At 35.0% G+C, this 13,386-nt stretch overlaps 1 pseudogene; it reads left to right on the top strand.

Moving 5' to 3' along the window:
• Positions 1-1,353: 1,353 nt before the first annotated feature.
• On the top strand, positions 1,354-12,596 carry LOC127429691 (serine/threonine-protein kinase Nek8-like; annotated as a pseudogene).
• Positions 12,597-13,386: the final 790 nt, after the last annotated feature.

Genomic DNA, 13,386 nt, shown 5'->3' with positions numbered 1-13,386 from the left:
TATGACCTAAATTTGAGTCCATATAATTCTAAATAATAAGCTGAAAAACAAAATTTTAATAGCAAATCTGAGTTAAATCAAATTGCATCTAGTTACCTAAACTTAAATAATTCAAGTTCATTCTATATGAATACCAAGTTAACTGAAATTAATATCACAAGTTTTGGAGATGCCATTATTCAATTCAATTGAGGGAACAATTTTACTCAATCAATTGAGTAGAGACAACTTATTAGGGTTTCCAGTGTGTTGTCTTTCTGTGACTCTCTGCTGAGAATGATCCATTCCCCCCACCCTCACATCTGAACAAGTTCATGTAGTTTTACAATTACATTTATACAAATGGTAGACACTTTCAACAAAATGACTTACAGTGCATTCAAAATATACATTATTAGTATGAGTGTTTTCTGGGAGTCAAATCCATGACTTTGCTGTTATCAGCACCGTGCTCAACCAACTGAGCTACAGGTAAAATATGGTGCTACTAAAAAAAGCTTTTTGTCCCACACCCCATTCCAGAGAATGTTCCAACAACTTTGGCTAATGTTATGTAAAGGTTAGGAACATTTGTTAAAATAGTGAGTCAGTCCTATTAATTGCGGTTAGTTCGACTAATTTACAAAAGGAATAAATGTTTCATTGATGTCACCAAAGACAAGTTAAACTAGAGGTAAAACAGAAGAAACTTCACCAAAGTGAACACTAATCATCCTTTTCACCACAGCTTTTCACAAGAAAACATCATTAAAAACAGTAAAAAGAGCTAAAACATCTTTTAATTCTAACAACAATTATTTGGATGTCCTCATAAGTTCCATGTCTGTGGGAACTCTGGGCTTAATAGACTTGCTGTAAACTTAAGTAAATATTACTCAATCAATATTTACATATCATAAATACATTGCATGATAAATACAAATTGTCTCATTAAATTATCACCCAATGCTGTAAGAGCATGTTACTGGCAGTTCTTAGCTAGGGGAATTATTTTGCCACAAATGACTTCCTCATAAATGAATATTAAACTGAGCATGCTCAAAGGCCTGCAAGTTTTACCTGCAAGACCAAACTTGAAATTGTATGTTCTTGCTGTTTCAAATTTTGAGTTGATCACACTAATTTGACTTCATTGATTTTTAAAAAAATTTTTTTTTTTTTAAGTAATCTCACATTTTTATACATTATATATTTCAATCAACTTTTAAAATAGAATTTGTCTGACAATATAGAAGTCGTATATATATATATATATATTATACAGTTTACCAATGAGGGAATCTTTATGTGTCCCTAAGATCTAACATCAAAATCTGTGTCACTTTAAATAACTGCAAATGTATAATTAAAGACATGGCTAGAATTTTTGGTGTGAACACATCGAGACAGTGGGATATCAGATCACCAGTGAAGTAACACCTTAATGGTCATGCAGTGTACAGGCAGTAAAAGCTTTACTGGTTACTGGTTATACCTGTATTTATTGAAAAGTATCTGTGATGACTTGCACCAAGAACTAATCTACCCCCTTATGAATATCTGGTCTGAATAGGCTTACAATGCACAACATAATGTCTATTTAATTGTGCAGAAACTGAGGAGAGAGGACATTGACAGGACTTGTCCAGAGGATTATTTATCTCTAAGCTTTGATGACAGTCTTCAGAATTGTCAATTCACCATTTTCACCCTATTCAAAGATTAACTACTGACAATAAAAGTTTGAAAGAAGATTTTGACACATTTCCTTTTTCAAAGGAGTAGAACTGTTGAGCAATAGCTCGGCCTACTCAATTTAAATTCCCTTTTAAAAGACCTTAAATGAATGTTTCCAGGATTCTTACTGGGGGTTTCAATCATAATTTTGAACCATTCCTAAAGGATCCTGATGTCCAGTAGCAAGCAGAGGTGGAAAGTTTATCTATTATACTTAAGTAAAGTATGGGTACTGTGTCAGAATTACTTACACAATTAAGTCTAAATATCAAAGCAAAACGTATTTGAGTGGAAGTAAAAAAATAAAATAAAATAAAGTTTCTGCATTAATTTGAGTGTTTAATGGGGCTAGAGGCACCTTAAGGAAAATTAGTTTTTATTCTGGTCACAAAATGCATTGACAAAAAAAAAAAAAAAAAAAAAAGATTTATTTTTATTTAACTTTGGAACATTTTTGTGAAAAGTAATAATAATGGAAGGTTGTTTTGAAGGTTGTTAAAAAAAAAGTGCAGAGGGAGCCCACACTTGGGGTAAAAGGTCCCCACATTTAGGGTAAAAAGGCCCTCAGGGGGTTTATAGTGATGTCGTGTAGATATAGGGACAGTGGTTATAGTGCAAAATTTATCAACTAATGCTAAATAATTTTGAGACAGCAAGATGATTTTTTGAGTAGCAAATTAAGATAATTGAGAATAAGAACTTCAGAAAAGGGATAATCATTTCCTGTTAATTTCCATCACATTTGGCATTTCATAACATTTCAAGTATTCTATGAACAAATTAATCTCCATTGTGATTGGATCAGTCAGTGTGAGCCCACTCTGAACATTCTTCATAACACCCCACTTAAGAAAAACAGGGTAAATGTGTAACGTTTAAAAAAAAAAAAAACTTTAAACTTTACACACAATGATCTCATGGATCAGGAAAATTTTGCAGTGCATAGTGACAAAAAGGTTTTAAGGAAAGTCCTGTGGTATTAGTGTTTTGGGAGAAAATAAAATCAAAGGAGCCTTTTACCCTGGAGGGACTTTAGCCCTGTTGTACAATAAAGTATTTAAAAGTAAAAATGTACGTTTCTCCTTTTGAAATAGACTGATGAATTCAAGAGACATTTGAGATTTAGAGTAACTTTGATGCACAAAATGTGTAAAACAATCACTTTAATCACAATTTTCTATATAGGTCTCTTATGTGATTGAGATTACGTAGAGTAAGATTACACAATATCTGTATTTGATTCTTAGAGGAGTCATAATTGATCCCAATTTCAGTTGAAACTGTCCATTGTACAAAATGCTCTCAAGTATTGCTATGCAGCTTTCTAACATGTAGTTTACATTCTGGTAAAAGATCAGATCCACACATTGACCTGTATATCCTCATTTCTTTATCTGTTGCAGGATAGTGCATCTTTGTCACAGGCGCACTGATGGGGCACTGGTGATCTTGAAGGAAATCCCGGTAGAGCAGATGACGCGTGATGAACGTCTTGCAGCTCAGAATGAATGCCATGTCCTCAAGTTACTCAACCACCTCAACATAATTGAGTATTATGAAAACATCCTTGAGGACAAGATGCTCATGATCGCAATGGAATACACTCCAGGTGCCCATTTTATCACTCACTTTTTGGCTATTACTAGGAGCAAAGTAACTTTGGGTGAATCTCATGGAGAACTGTTTGGGTCGTATTCCAAAATTATACAGTATATTGTGTATACTGTACATTACATAGAAAGGAATGATATATTTAAATTGTAAAGTATTTATACATCATAGTAGGATTTGTTGTACTGCCTTTAATTTACAGTATATATAAATATACAGAATATATAAAAAATAATTGCGTCCATCCAGGGTGATTTTCATTATTGCATTACAGTAATGAGGATCTATTAGCAATCATCATTGAGAATAATGAGAATTACAAACTCAAAGGTAAAACATCTGGACGCATTACTCAAATTAGATTTGGGGGACAAATGTGCTTAATATTCATGAAAATAATGTCACAATGCAAAAAAATAAATAAAAAAAATAAAAATGACCTTCATTTCATAGGGTTTCCAGCTACCTGTCTGTCTGTCTGTCTGTCTGTCTGTCTATCTATCTATCTATTATTTGCTCTTCTTGCTTAATTAGTTTTATTCTCTTTTCAGAATCGAAAAGCAACTGTCTACTGTGCAGGCAGGTCCTCATGGGAGACCAGGTGGATGGGTAACCAGTATCAGATCCAGGGGTGGGATGTTTATTTATATATATATATATATATATATATATATATATATATATATATATATATATATATATATATATTGTCTCTTATCATTATTTTGTAGTGCATAATTGAAGAATTTTACTCTAGACATGTTTTTATTCAAAGATCAGGTAAAACCATTGTCTAGCTCTGTTGATTTCACTGTCTGTACGAGGATTTTCTGTTCCATTTGCAATTTTTTCTCATTCCTCCTTAAACACAGAGGTTATCCGGATGTTCCTGGGTTGCATCCAGAAGATGGGTGTCACCAAATCTGGGAGGCTCATCACGTGGGAGGTGTGTTAATGTTTTCCCATCATCTGAATTCAGGATGAATCATATTCAGTGCAGTCAACTGCATGCTCTCAAAAGGCACCTGTGTGGTTTCTTTCACTGACTCGATATGATGTTTCCCGAATGAGAACAAATAAGAGAACAAAACATGTTTTGCTGTACAAAGCCATATCTCAGAGTTTATGACAGACTCTATGACAGGCCCCATCGGTTGGATCTGGTGAGCCCACTTTGCCTGGTGCTGTTGAGCAAATGCAGCCCCAGTTCATCTCACGTTTCCTGGAGGGACAGTCTGGTGTCAAATGTGGCGGCTCTTAGCCAGAATAAACAACAAGGTGAACCAGAATTTATGCCTAGAGTCAAAAGTCTTTGACTGGTCTTTTGAATTGTTGCACAGTGGTATACATTTCTCTGCTCTAAAGTAAAGGATATGCTGTTTCTATGTGACTCTGCAGGAGAATCATTAGTCATGTGACACCAGCAGATAATAAGGATTAAATGGTCTCACTTCAAGCTCAATTGCTTTTTTTGTACAACATTTGACGGTGAAACGATTGTTATTTAATCTTTGTTTTGGATTAAAACTGTTCACTGTCACTTTGAATAGGCTTTGCCTATATACATCAGTGGCAGCATCTAAGTATAATCCACTCAATTTGCTTTCGTTTTGCAGACAGGGATATAATCATGACGTTTGGAAGCAGAAGCAATGGTTGCCTAGGACATGGCAATTTCAATGATGGGACACAGGTACATTTATTATTTAGATGGTCCAATATAGCTGTTTAGTGATGCTTGCTAAGGCAAGGGTATATTATTGCTCTCACTCAGGGTTAGGCATTTGAACAAACCCACTTGACTAAGGCCAGAAACATACTTTGCTTAAGTGCACATATGCAGAAGCAAGCACTTGGCCATAGTGCGGCACTGTTGAACATGCTATCATGCATTCTTGCATTACTGTAGCTGTAATAAACCTCAGGTTTATACTCATGGGGGCGATAGAGATACCTTCAAACCTGTACTGTTAAACTGGTTATTATTCAGGTAAGTCGCTATAAATATATTACCAATAACTTAGTTGCTCAGCAATAATCTCTTCAAACTGTTTCCCACCATAACAGTAGGTCACAATTATGCCTGCAAGTGCACCCCTTGTGGTAACGTTGAGAATGCAACACATACTTGCGTTGTGTTGTATTTTGGAATACAACAGCGCACAAAATTGACAATTTGTTTGGGTGTTTCTTCAACTTCGAGGTTTTTCATGATCCAGGGGTTGATTTTTCTAAAAACGACAAATATACACTTTTTCCTTTCTGTTGTATGAAGGTCTCACTATAACTGAATTGAAAACTTTTACCAGACCATGATCATTTATTTTTGCTACTTTTAAAATACATTTTATATATAGATTTACTGTTTTAGTCTTATCCCAGACCCATACTTTTAATATTAAACTATAGAAATCCAGTATAAAAGTATAAAATATTATATGTTTAAAACTATGATAAACAAAGAGTGAAATAAACATAAAGCATTTCAGTATTTATTGTGAAAACAATTTTGGCATCATTTAAACATCACCAAACAATCCCTTAATTTCCAATGAAGCTGTAATTTTGCCAAATAATATATTTATGAAAAGTAAGCTATGAAAAAATTTCCACCACAGATTTCTATTAAACACAATACAGAATTGTTTTTGTTTTGTTTTCTGACAAAAATGACATAAAAATCCATGTGATGCACGTACACTGTGGGACATTGTTAGCAGACAATTTAAAAAAAATTGTGAGAATGTGAAAAATTGTATATAAAGACTCCACAGTGCTAAAAGTGCCCAAAGATTTAGATACACCAATGTACTCAAATTGTGCATCTTGTTGAGAGGCTATTGCTTTTCTTAGCAGCCAGACTTATAATTTACGCCTTGCGAACACTAAAATGGGTGAAACAAAAATCCCTTTGATTTGGCACTGAAAGAGGAACATGAGACATATCTAAGGACCAGAATATTATAGAGACTTGAGTGTGGGGTCTTTTGACTTGGGACACCTAGCAGCACCACAACAACCACCCCTGGCATCCTACCAAAAACAAATTTAGCATTGTGGTGATATGTTTTACACAAGCAAGGACCACTCACATTTTCTTTAGAAAGCATAAAAATCTAGTTGCATTTGTACAGTTTCTCATGTCCCTGTCTTTCTCATGTATTCAGCCCAAGATAGTGGAGGCTCTCCTCGGTTATGAGCTGGTCCAAGTGTCTTGTGGAGCATCTCATGTACTGGCAGTGACCAGTAAGTGAGAGGTCTTCTCCTGGGGGAGAGGAGACAGTGGTAAATGAGCACCGTCACTTGTCTCTTAAATGTTGCGTTTCTTTGGTTTACCTTGTTCTCTTGTAGACAGCAGTGCCTCCAGGCAGAGCTGGCATTTTGTGCTCCAACATTCTCTCTCTCTCTCTCTCTCTGTCTGACAGGCCGGCTAGGCTTGAGCACTCAAGACAGCCATAACTCCCCACAGCAGGTGAGTTTTCCAGCTAATTTTGAAGCCCAGCGTGTGCTGTGTGGGGTGGACTGCGCCATGATTGTGAGCACACAGCACCAGATTTTGGCCTGTGGGAACAACAGGTACTCGAAATAACATTCTTAAATGTCCTCTCACTGTTCATTATGTAGCAAAACATTGGAAAAAGAAACGTCAAGAAAGCCTTTCACATTTTTGTAATAGGGTCTAATGTTGCCTTCAAAATCCCCCTGGGAAGTGAAGAGGAAATTTAAAAAGTCCACAAGAGGGCACAACGAATACATTACAAACTAAACAGCACCTTGTTATTAGTGCAAAATAAAAATAAATAAATAAATAATTTGGTTAAAAAAGTGCATAAAAAATAAATGCCTGTTTCTCACATGCTAAGTAAAAAGCAAAACGAGCGGAAAAAAGCTTCATTAACAGTTTTATGTCAACTTAGTTTTGCACTGGTAGGCAAATATGCAACAAAACACTGTTATTTTACTCATTTAAAAATAATAATAATAATAATAATAATAATAATAATATATATATATATATAAAGAATTTAAATTAAAACAATGTGGCTTTCAGTTTCTCTTGTAAAAATTGATTCAAGAGCCAATAATTAAATAGAGAACAGAGTAAACAGTGCTTTAAGTTTTTTAGCAACAGTAAGTCAACATTTAAAAAATGATATAAACACATTAAGAAAGTAATTTAATGCAAAATGAAACTACTTAAATATTTGACACTCTTTACTCTGTGATTATTAGATATACATTAATACTGATTTGATGCAGTAAGAATGCCTAAATGCGGGGGCGTAGATTCTAGGGGGGATGGGGGGGAGGTATCTACACCCCTGCATTTAGGCATTCTTGCTTTTGAATAGCATACTTTTGAATGGCATACTTTTGAATGGCATTTAGGCATTCTTACCCCCCCACCAATAATCAAAACATGCCAGTACAACCCCCCCCACCCCCCCATTATTTATACCATGATCAATGGGTAAATGCTTCACACTACAAGTCCCCAATGTTCAAGCCAAATCTACATCCTTGCCTAAATGCCTATAACAGACAGCATGCAGCTTATATACCTTTAGACCTCACACAGACCTGACACTTTGAAGAATTTGTCCTGTCTGCTTATACATTAACAGCTGTGTTTGCTTTAATATCTCATCAAGACAGCGCAGATTTAATCCTGTCTGTTTACACTCTCGTAATTCATTAACAGCTGTGTTTACTTTAATATCGCCTAAAGAGAGGTATTGTGATAAAGCACAGAGTCTCGTGCAGGAGCACTGCATTCTTCACAGTACACAAGCGTACGGGCAGACACACACATGTGAGCATTGGAAAGCAGCCGGCTGTAATCAAACAGCACACGAATTTAACGAAATTAGTCAGATCTGGGTAATGCCAGTATTTTTTTAGCATCTGTCGGTGGCTATTAAAATATTGAACTGAGCAGAGTTTCTGTCACACTCCTAGCTAATCGTGACCGCCAGCCTACAGTTTGTAAAGCACTGTGCTGGACAAACGTCTTTGGCCGTTGCGTTTTAGTTTATTCAGCTTCTCATGCAGGAATGCTGTGTTTTGTAGATGCCATATAAAGTTTAAAAGATCAACATTTAAAAACACGTCTTGAAATGAATTTCTTATTTAAATTTGACCGCCTTACAAAGACATGCCACGGGAATGTTAATATACATTGCAGAATCGTTGTCAATTAAATATGAGATTGCGTGGGTGTCTGAATCGAGATTGCAATCTTTTAATGATTAATCGTACAGCTCTACTGTATATACAGTATATGTATTTTAGACCAAATATTTTCCCTAAATATTGATGTCCACATATGTGAGACTAATTTGTGAAATTTTAAGTGTTGGTTATTCATGTTTTTGAGACGTTACAGACATTACATCAGAAATTTGCATAAATAATTATTACTAAGCAATTATTAATAATTATACTGATTTAATGTAATGACCATCATCATCCAATCACTGCCAACCATGTTAAAATAAACTTTAGCATGTACAATTCTGAATCTATGCACTGATTACCATTGTACCATGTCTGTCAACCATGTTGACTGGTCCAAACATCATCTGCAGCCTGAAAATGAACTTTTGACCAGATGTTAGGAGTGAATGCACCTGGCTGCATAGGAAAGCTATAGGATGCTACCTTGCTCCCTATTTAGGGAATGACTTAACCTCCAGTGTGCTGTGTGTCTGCACTGGTCTCAGAACAGCTTGAAATGCTCCTTATTTTTATCCTAAATCTGTATACAGCCCGTGAAAGCAACATTTTCCTGCTTTTGGATGAACCCACTGATACTCATTGTGATAATGCACAGTGAAAATAGGATATTCTAAGGATAATGAGCCTATAGTCCACGTACGTGATCATTGTGTTTAACAGCGTGTCGTTTCACGATAAATCGATGGCATTTTTAAAATGGCATATCGGGTGAAACTAGAGACTCTTCTCTTTTGATTCAAACAATGTAAAAACTTAATGAGGTTTCTTACCAGATTAAGTTTTGTTGCCATTTCTCCCAAAATCCAACTAAAGCAAGCTTCATACAGCATGTAGTTGGTTGAGATGTTGACATTGTCTGTCACAGATCTCATCCCCAAATGTGCCTAGACTTTGGCATGTTCTGCTGGCTTTGGTTAACGATCCTCAAAGTGTATTTTTACAAACCTGGTATGAATCCAAAATAGCATCACAAATTGTAAATATTTCCATTTATGTGTTGCTCAGCTATCTTGATTTTTTTTGTAGATTGCTAAACCCGTTTAGGGAGTTAACACTCCCCATTCTTGCTTTAGCATTTAAAGGACTCTGATAATGAAGAGGTTTCATCACAGGAAATGGTCTAAAACTGTGCTATCCATATTTTCCATAACTGAGTCACACCCTGTTAGCCACACCATTGTACTCTGTGAGCACTACATATTCTATTGCATCCCTTTTTCTTTCACTCAGATGTAAGACTTCATCTAAAAGTTTCAATCTGAGTTTTTTTTTTCAGAGAAAGTCTCTTTTTCATTTTTTTATAACCTATACAGACTTAGCAGGTTTTTCCAAAATGCTTCTGCTGTTTTGCTATAAATGAAGTCATATGATTCTCATCTAAGTAAATAACTGACTACTTTATACACAGATTTAATAAACTGGGCTTGGACAAGGTCACTGACACAGAGGAGCCCCAGTCCCACTGTCAGGTGGAGGAGACCCACATGTTCCAGCCTGTCAAGTCAGCTCCTCTAAATGTTGAAAAGATTGTTTGTATAGACATTGGAACAGCACACTCTGTTGCAGTCACAGGTTAGAATGTTGATGCTGGTTGTCTTATAAAACTATTTACATTAGAGGTCAATGGGTGAATCACACGAAATCTGTCAAGAACACGTCCAGGTCGTATTTCACCCCAAAATCAAAAGAAACAAATAAGAAGCCAAAAGGGACCATTAAGTACTACGCTCCACCCACTATCATTAGCATAATGTATATATATATATATATATATATATATATATATATATATATATATATATATATATATATATATATATAGTTTTCATTACTGTAATCAAGGGCAAAGATTCTGGGGGGACTACTGAACAACCCCAAATTTGCCAAATTATGCAGAAATTGTGAAAGTATGATTTACTTGTGTGTATTTAGGATATATAAAATGTTAGCTGTGAAATTAACCTTCGCAATACAAAGGAGTTGACCATTTTATTTTTCAAAAACGTAAAAAAAATTCCATCAGTGTGATTTCCACCACAGAATTCTAATAAACACAATTCATTTTGAGATGTGGTGGAAATAACACTGTGGCAAATGACTTTCAGAAATAAATGACAAAAATGACATAAATCTCCTGTGATGCATGTACATATACTGTAAGTAGACAAATAAAAAAAAAAAAACTGTAAAAGTGCGAAAAATGAGACTCTACTTTCTAAAAATCATGAAATAAAAGTTGAATAAACACATATATACATCATGGTAATATTTGTACTGCAGTATTTTTTTTCTGTAATACAGTAAGTGGAATATTATTGAGAATCACCATAAAAATAATGTCACAATGAAAAAAATAATGGTTTTAAAATAAGCTTCATTTTCTGTAAAAAATATTTAATTTCAGGATTTAAATGTTTTTCTGAGATTAACCCAATACACATCAGTTTTCATTTATTCTCATTTTTGTGCAATATATCGACTAACAAACCATAAATATGTACCATATATGCAGAGAAAGTTCAGTGTTTCACCTTCGGCAGTAACTAGCATGGGCAGCTTGGCTGCAGTTCCCGCAGAACCAGTCGGGTGCCATATCAAGTCCCAGGACTGCAGGGGATCATCATGGCCGCATGTGGTGATGCCTTCACACTGGCTATTGGAGCAGGTATCTAAGATGTATATAGACTGAAGTTGTAGACCTATTCCTGATGCAATACAGTGTATAAATGTTGTTAATGATGTCAAAAGCTGTGCATCCATTTAAACTCTATACTGTATTATTCATCTGTTATTTGGTAATACTTGGCTAATACTAATACAGTATTTAGCCCAGTGTTTGTTCAGTGTGTTAACCTGGTAAATCACACTTCTGCTGTTCTTCTTCTTTTGTTTATGCATTTTACAAAATTGTCAAATGACTTATGTCATGTTAAAACATTTGCATATTGTTGGGCCTATGCTGTTCATAGTGTTTCATGTTTGATTTTAAGGACATTTTTGTTACTTTTGTATGATTTACAATTTTTTGGTGCTGTGTTTGGTCGTTAAAATCTTTGTTGTGAAGCAACAGTTGAAAGCCACTGAACTAGAACAGTTAAAAATAATGGTGATGCATCCCACGTTCATTTTTTATATGCTTATCATAAAATCAATCTGTAGAATTAGGGCATGCAATACTTGTTTTCCAAGGGGGGAGGGGGAGGCAGGTAGGCTAATTAATGTAATGTGGGTAAAGGTCAGTGTGTCACCCCAATTGTGTCTTGAAGGCTTAGAAGACCTTTATTGTTTCATGTTGTCTTTGTTCATTCATGATTCTCACAGGATCTCACGTGCAGAGAAACAGAAGCACAAAGATATAATTCAGTCTTGTTCAGTGTATATGGTGTTTAGACTTGCAAGTAAATTGTCTGTTCCTTCATTCTGTAGAGGGGGAGGTGTACACCTGGGGTAAAGGGGCACGTGGTCGACTTGGAAGGAAAGAAGAAGACTCAGGGATACCAAAAGCATTGCAGCTCGACGAGAGCCACCCGTTCACTGTCACATCGGTAGCCTGTTGCCATGGAAACAAACTGTTGGCTGTGAAACGTAATGTGCAGCTATAATTACTTTTACAAATATCAACAGATCAATAATGTAGACACTTTTTATTTAAATCTTAATGATCTATTGTTGATTCCAAGTTTTTTGTCATTGTTCTCTTTTCAGCATTTAAAGAGATTAAAAGCAAGTTCAGCTGTCATCAATTACTCACCCTCATGTTGTTCCAAACCAGTGTGACTTTGTTTCATGGAAAGCAAAAGGAAATGTTAGGTAGAATGTTAGGGACTGACAGCTTCAGTCACCATTCATTTTGTAATCATTTTGTAAAATGATTGTATGGAAAAAAAGCAGCATAAACATTTTTCCAAAATGAGGAAGCCCAACTTTGGTGTGTTTGCATTTGTAACACTTTGCTCAGATTTCTCAGCAGAGAATTTGTTGTGCACAGACTAGTTTTATAGTTGGTGTATTCTGGAATATGACAACAGACATGTGGCAAAAGTAATTCAGATTAGGTTTAAAGGAATATTCCGGGTTCAATATAAGTTAAGCTCAATCGACAGCATTTGTGGCATAATATTGGTTGCCATAAAATTTTATTTTGACTTGTCCCTCATTTTCTTTAAAAAATAAAAAAAAAGTGAAAATCAGGGATACAGTAAGGCACTTACATTGGAAGTGAATGGGTAAATGTGAATTCGTAAACATTAAAATACTGTTTTAAAAGTATAGCCACAAGTCGTAAAAAATACGCGTATTAACATGATTTTAGTGTAATAAAATCTCTTACTAACTTTTTCTGTGTAAAGTTATAGCCAATTTTACAACTTTGCTGCCATGACTACATAACAGTGTAAACACTAAAACCCTAAAATGAGTGTATAAAACAATGATATTAACAACTGCACAGCTCAAATTATACACAAGTTTTAACAAGAATTAATGTAAGATTTACATTTCTGCCTTTAAACTCTCTAAAACTTGGCCCCATTCACTTCCATTGTACTGTAAGTGCCTCACTGTAACCTTGTTTATAGTGGGACGAGTCGAAATAATTTTTTGTAGTAGTCAACATTATGCCACAAATGCTGTATATTGAGCTTAACTTGTATATAAAGCAGAATAGCAATCTAATATTCTAACTGATCATTTCTCTTTTCCTTCAGCATTTTGTGAAGAGCCAAAGTGTTATCACTGCATCTCAACAAACTCAAGGGAACAAGCGTCAAGAGTGAATGTATCCTGATGTGGGTTATTTGAGAATTTGTAAACTTATGTAAA

This window comes from Myxocyprinus asiaticus, chromosome 39, assembly GCF_019703515.2.
Source record: "Myxocyprinus asiaticus isolate MX2 ecotype Aquarium Trade chromosome 39, UBuf_Myxa_2, whole genome shotgun sequence".
Classification (NCBI taxonomy): Eukaryota; Metazoa; Chordata; class Actinopteri; order Cypriniformes; family Catostomidae; genus Myxocyprinus; species Myxocyprinus asiaticus.
The sequence above is the reverse complement of the archived record's forward strand: the minus strand, read 5'-3'. Positions and strand labels throughout refer to the sequence as shown.